This window comes from Trachemys scripta, chromosome 4 (assembly GCF_013100865.1).
Source record: "Trachemys scripta elegans isolate TJP31775 chromosome 4, CAS_Tse_1.0, whole genome shotgun sequence".
Lineage (NCBI taxonomy): Eukaryota > Metazoa > Chordata > Testudines > Emydidae > Trachemys > Trachemys scripta.
This window is the reverse complement of record NC_048301.1, coordinates 59,870,107-59,876,817: the sequence shown is the minus strand read 5'-3', so window position 1 is coordinate 59,876,817 and position 6,711 is coordinate 59,870,107.

Below are 6,711 nucleotides of genomic sequence, written 5' to 3'. Positions count from 1 at the left end.
TGCTTTCAGAGCAGATGGTCTCGGTCAAATTCTGAGCTCCTTCCCTATCCAGTGGAATAAACCACTTCAGCTGCATTAAACCCTTGCACGCGTTTTCAAGCTGACTCTGAGGAACTTTTTCTCAAAAGCCTTTGCAATAACTAGCATTTCAGATAAACAGAGCACATCTCTCAAGTGGCGAAAGGGCCAACAGATGTTCTCTCGTGTATCTGTGTGGGATTGGCTGAGGAAATCATTCATGGCTGAAACATCGCTGAAGCACTGGGAGAACTTGCACCAGTGTGAGGTATCTGTCCCACTATAGACTGCTTGCTGAAAAGAAGCATTGACTGTGTTGTTTTCCGATCTACAGACTTTACCTATAGAACATAAGAATGGCCATACTGGGTTGGGGCAAAGGTCCATCTAGCACAGTACCCTGCTTTTTATAATGGCCAATACCAGGTGCTTCTGGGGGAATGAACAGATCAGGTAATCATCAAGTGATCCATCCCCTGTTGCCCATGCTCAGCTTCTGGCAAACAGTTGTTAGGATCATGGCAGAGTAGTTGTACTACACTTTCTTTGCGAGTTTTGTTCTTCCAGCCTACCTTCTGTTTCTCCCTTTAAAAAAAACAAGAAAAAGTTGATCAATGATTAACCTGTTGCTACCCACATTATGATTAGTGGAAGTTATGAAGCTCACCCCATAAGCAATGATATCTGCATTCAGCAGATGCTGGCAGGAAGGAGCACTGGGAAAGCTTGCAAGTCACAATTGGGTGCAGTACTTTAATCAACGGAATCCAGTTCAGTAGGGTTTTTATAGCATGAATTGGTTGGGTTTTAGATGGTTTGGTATTTTAAAAAAGTGTGCAAATGTATTCCTCACAGTGTCAGATAGCCCTAGCTATGAAGTGTTCTACTTATCCAGAGAGCTTCTTAGTAAAGGCTTGCAGGTATACCCACCCTTTTCCCCCAGTGCTTACAGTCATTGAAATTAGCAGGTCTGTTTCAAAGATGCACAGGAAGTAGATAAGTTCATTAAGAAGGTGCTACTTTATGTTTTTTTATTATTATTATTTATTATTATTAAATTAATGGAGATATCCTATCTCCTAGAGCTGGAAGGGACCTAGAAAGGTCATTGAGTCCAGCCCCCTGTCTTCATGAACAGGATTAAGTACTGATTTTGCCCTAGATCCCTAAGTGACCCTGTGACGGGTTGGATCACAGAAACCCCCTTGGGAGCTGCCACCCGATGTGCAAAGACTACCCCTGCTTCTGTTTTCCCTGCCAGCTCAGGACTCCAGCACCCTGTCTTGCTGAGCCAGACACTCCTGTCTGGCTCCAGACACAGATCCAGGGTCTGAATCTCCTGTCCCAAAGCTGCAAGTTTACCTGAAAACAGCTCACAGTAGTGTGTTTGTCTTTAGCACTCAGATGCCCAACTCCCAATGGGGTCTAAACCCAGATAAATCTGTTTTACCCTCATAAAGCTTATGCAGGGCAAACTCATAAATTGTTCGCCCTCTATAACACTGATAGAGAGATATGCACAGTTGTTTGCTCCCCCAGGTATTAATATATACTCTGAGTAAATTACTAAATAAAAAGTGATTTTATTAAATACAGACAGTAGGATTTAAGTGGTTCAAAGTAGTAACAGACAGAACAAAGTAAGTCACCAAGCAAAATAAAATAAAATGCGCAAATCTATGTCTAATCAAACTAAATACAGATAATCTCACCCTCAGAGATGCTTCAGTAAGTTTTTCTCAGACTGGACACCTTCCAGGCCTGGGCACAATTCTTTCCCCTGGTACAGCTCTTGTTGCAGCTCAGGTGGTAGCTAGGGGATTCTTCATGATGGCTCCTCTCCCCCCTTGTTCTCTTCCACCCCTTTATATATCTTTTGCATAAGGCGGGAACCCTTTGTCCCTCTGGGTTTCCATCCCCCCTCACTGGAAAAGCACCAGGTTAAAGATGGATTCCAGTTCAGGTGACATGATCACATGTCACTGCAAGACTTCATTACTCACTTGCCAGCACACACACATACAGGAAGACTCACAGGTAAATACGGCCATCTGCAGACAATGGGAGTCATCAAGATTCCAAACCATCCTTAATGGCCCACACTTTACATAATTACAATAGGCCCTCAGAGTTATGTTTTATATTTCTAGTTTTAGATACGAGAGTGGTACATTTCTACAAATAGGATGATCACACTCAGTAGATTATGAGCTTTGTAATGATACCTTACAAGAGACCTTTTGCACGAAGTATATCCCAGTTACGTTACATTCACTTATTACCGTATTTTCTCTAAAACTATCTCAGTTACATTATATTGACTTATTATCAAGTTTTTATAAAACCATATAGACTGCACAACGTCACAGACCCCCTCAAGGATTGAGCTCACAACCCTGGGTTTAGCAGTCCAATGCTCAAACCACTGAGCTATCCCTCCTAGAAATCCTATTTCTGTCCATATATTCATTTTAACTTGTTTCTTTAAATATAGTTTGAAATTTTTTCATTAGCGTTTATATGGAAAAGAGTTTATTTTGGTTCACCAAGTATTACAAGTAATTTCTTTTGATTGCCAAAGGTAAGCAGGTTTGCCTGCTGAGTTGTGAGATATTGATCCTTAAACCCATACTGCTCCAGTATTGAGTCTTGGCTATCCTGAATCTTAAGTATGTGTGATTTTTTGGGGGTGGGGGAGGGAGAGGAAGAGAGGGAGAGTGTAATGGCATATTAAACTGTATTATACCATTCAGCCACCATATGACAGTGTGTGTAAAATACTTATTTAAATGACCCTCAGCCATAGCTGGCAGAGCATTAAAGGATCTTATGATGAACACATCTGATGTGTATAAGCAAGCTCTGTGACCAATCCACATCTGTACAGGATGCTGACATGGTGTTAGCTGCAGAATTAAGAATAGAAACAGAAGGAAAACAGCAATAAAGGTTGCGAACAGAGCAACAAAAGTTGCAGACAGAAAGAACATCAATAAAGGCTGCAGGATCTTATCAATATTCCACTCTTCAATGCCCCAGAGAACTTCAGCTTTGACAAACCTTCAGAATGGATAGACTAGAAACAATATTTTGCAAGCTTTCGCATTGCTACCAAGCTGCACAAAGAAACTGGAGATATGCAGGTATCATCTTTAAATTATGCTATGGGGAAGCAAGCAAAGCATATCTTTACATTCTTGGACTTCATTGAAGACAGTCACAAAGATAACTATGAAAGGGTTCTGGTTATGTTTGATGCATACTTTATACCTCAGAGAAATATGGTTTATGAAAGAGCATGTTTTCACTAGAGAATTCAAGAACCAGGAGGAAATGTTCAATGGTTTATAAGAGCTCTGCTTACATTGGCTGAAAACTGTGATGTTGGGAATGCAAAACATGAAAATATCAGACTGGTTGGTTACTGGGTTAAACAGCAGCTACAACTGAAGAGAGATTTAACCCTAGCCACAGCTACACAGATAGAAAAACAGTCAGAATTACTCAAACTACAGAACAAAAGGCAGGAGCAATTTTAAAAAACTAAAAATAGCTTTGAAGCTATAAACAGACACTTGAGTGTTAAAAGTTGTCATAAAACCCCTGGGGCAAGGAGAAAGAACTCTGTGGCTTAGAGGGACATTTTCCAGCCTACATGCACAAAGGGCAGAAAAAGTCAGATCCCAAGAGATGATGCATTCCAGTCAGAGGCACATGGTGTAATACATGCATGAAATATGGACATTTTGCAGCTGTTTGCTGCACCAAAGCAGTCAGGGAACTGACTTGTATTACAATCGAGAGCCATTGTTTTTGGGATCTGTCATGTGTGATGAAACAGAGCCTGCCTGCAGAGTGAAACTGAATATTCATGGTAAGACTATTGACTTTCAAATTGTGACATCAGCTCCTGAGTCAAGTTCCTTCTGAGAGGACTATTAGCTCACTATTAGCTCTCAGGGGTGGGGTTGAAGGTGATGGTGTCACTTGACACAGTTCTGACGAGCTCTGGAGGTATCCTGAACTACATGGGCCAGTTCACCACAGAAACAGCTTACAAACGCTTTGCATTCAGAGTGCACATGATCAAAGAATCAAAGACCAACAACCTTGTCAACTGCTGTTTGGCAGCCATGATGAGAAAGAAGGAAGATTTTATGATATTGGAGTTTTTAAAGGAGATCCAGTACAAATCAATTTAAGAGACAATGCTGGATTATGCAGTATACAAATCCCTCTGTCCGAGAGCTCTTAAAAGAGACTAGCTGTAGATTAAGAGAACATGATTACCTGGTCATTGTGGACTATTTTTCCAGATATCTATAAATAATGTAATTGAAAGACATAACATGGTTCAGTGTTATTGAGAAACTGAAGTGCAGCTTTGCTGACTTGACTATTCCAGAACAATTAGTGACAGGCAATGACCACAGTTCACTGCAGCAGAATTTGTCATTCTGAATGAAATATGATTTTGATTATATTATTAGCAGTCCACATTACACACAAGTGAATGGAGAGGCTGAGAGCTGTACAGACACTTAAGAAAATCCTGCAGCAGGAAGATCCATTCCTTGCTTTTGAGAGTTACAGATCAACACCAATAGCAGCTACTGGATATAGTCCAGCACAAGTACTGATGGGAAGACAACTCAGAACTACTGTTCAAACTTTGGAAAAGAATCTATCTTCATATGGACCAGACCTGAAGAGAGTACCCAAATTGGATAAAAGGCTAAAAGAGCTATAAACACTTTTACAACAGATGTCACTCAGGTCTAGAACCCTGGTGACTCAGTGTCAAATTGGATGGAGAAAAGGGATGGATGACTCCATTTATCATGAAGAAAAATAATTCATTTCCTGGATCATATGCGGTTGAGACTGATAGTGGAGAGTTCATTTGCATTGTGTTTGCCTAAAAATGAATGCCCTTCCACTTTTTACCAGCCATAAGGGCAAGCAATGGGGGGGGAGGGACAGAGAGGAGTGAGTGGGAGGCAGGGTCTTGGGGGGAAGAGTCAGTGTGGAAGCAGGGCCTCAGGGGAAGAGGCGGTGTGGGAGTGGGATCTTGGGGGGGGAAGGACAGGGACTTAGGGCAGGGCCACAGTTCAGGCACCTGTCACCCCCACACACACACACATACTTTTAGAGTACTTCTGTCGCTCCTGCTTTATGGCCAGAAGGGACCATCATGTCTGACCTCCTCCACATTGCAGGCCACAGAACCTCACCCACCCACTTCTGTAATAGATTCGTAAGCTCTGGCTGAGTTACTGAAGTCCTCAAATCTTGATTTAAAGACTTCAAGCTTAGATTTCCTTCTAGCTCTGCTCTCTTCCTCCTCTCCCACATTTAGTATTCAGAGTTCCATAAGGGGATAGAGGGAGCAGAAGGCACTAATTGGGGACTTCAACAGCAGAGTCCAGGGAAGGGGTAGGGACGGTTTTATGGCCTGCAGCATGCAGGGGGTCAGACCAGATGATCATAATGGTCACTTCTGACCTTAAAGTCTATGAGTCTAAGTTCTGACTTCCTCACTTTCCTCCTTCTCCTCTTCTTGCCAACTCCTTCTAGTACCTGACAGGGGAAGAAGGGAAAGAAGGATCAGCATCAGGAGCCATAGCCTCCTGAACAGCTGGAAAGGATGAAGACATCTTGTGGGAGGGTGGGGAGCTACGTGGCCCAGCAAGAAGCTGGAAGGTAGGCAAGTCCGCCTGAGGGTTTCAGTCATTTGGGGGGGACGGATAGCTCAGTGGTTTGAGCATTGGCCTGCTAAACCCAGTGTTGTGAGTTCAGCCCTTGAGGGGGCCACTTCTAGGAGATAGGATATCTCCATTTATTTATTATTTATAGAGTTGGAGAATGGGGATCACACCTGGCACACAGGATCAACACAAGGAAGGGCCTAAGCATTTGACTTTAACACAATGACACTTATACATAGAAAAAGCTATTTTAGGTCCTTTTTTGAGGTTTTTTGATTCCTTCTGAACTTTATACTTAAAATGTAAGTTCCTGGGTCAGAGACTGTCTTTTTGTTCTGCATTTATACAGCGCCTAACAGAATAGGCAGAGTGAAGGGGGGAAAAAAAGGTAAATGGTTACAAATATATTTTTTTCTGAAGTCTGTAGTTGACACAGAACACAGGAAGACTGAGCTAAAATTTTTACAGACAGTGGGGTGGGTTGAACAAGGTGAGTCACTTGTGTACCCCCTACTTCTCACTAATGTAGCCACCCCAGACTCACTAAGGAGTTGCCTACTCAAAGCCCATTCTCTTTCACTCAACCGACAAGATTGAGCGGAGTCTTGGCTGAAAGAAGATTTCTGTGAGAGGGAGATCCTGCAGGAAATCAGATTGTAGGGCTGGATCATACCACCACCATCTCAGATGAACTAGAATAACAGCCATGCTACTTGTTCTGGGTTAGAATAGACACCTGCATGTTCAACAAATGGCCACTTTAAACAGGGTAAGTTATATAAACTAGTATCAGAGGGGTAGCCGTGTTAGTCTGAATCTGTAAAAAGCAACAGAGGGTCCTGTGGCACCTTTGAGACTAACAGAAGTATTGGGAGCATAAGCTTTCGTGGGTAAGAACCTCACTTCTTCAGATGCTCCCAATACTTCTGTTAGTCTCAAAGGTGCCACAGGACCCTCTGTTGCTTTTTACAGATTCAGACTAACA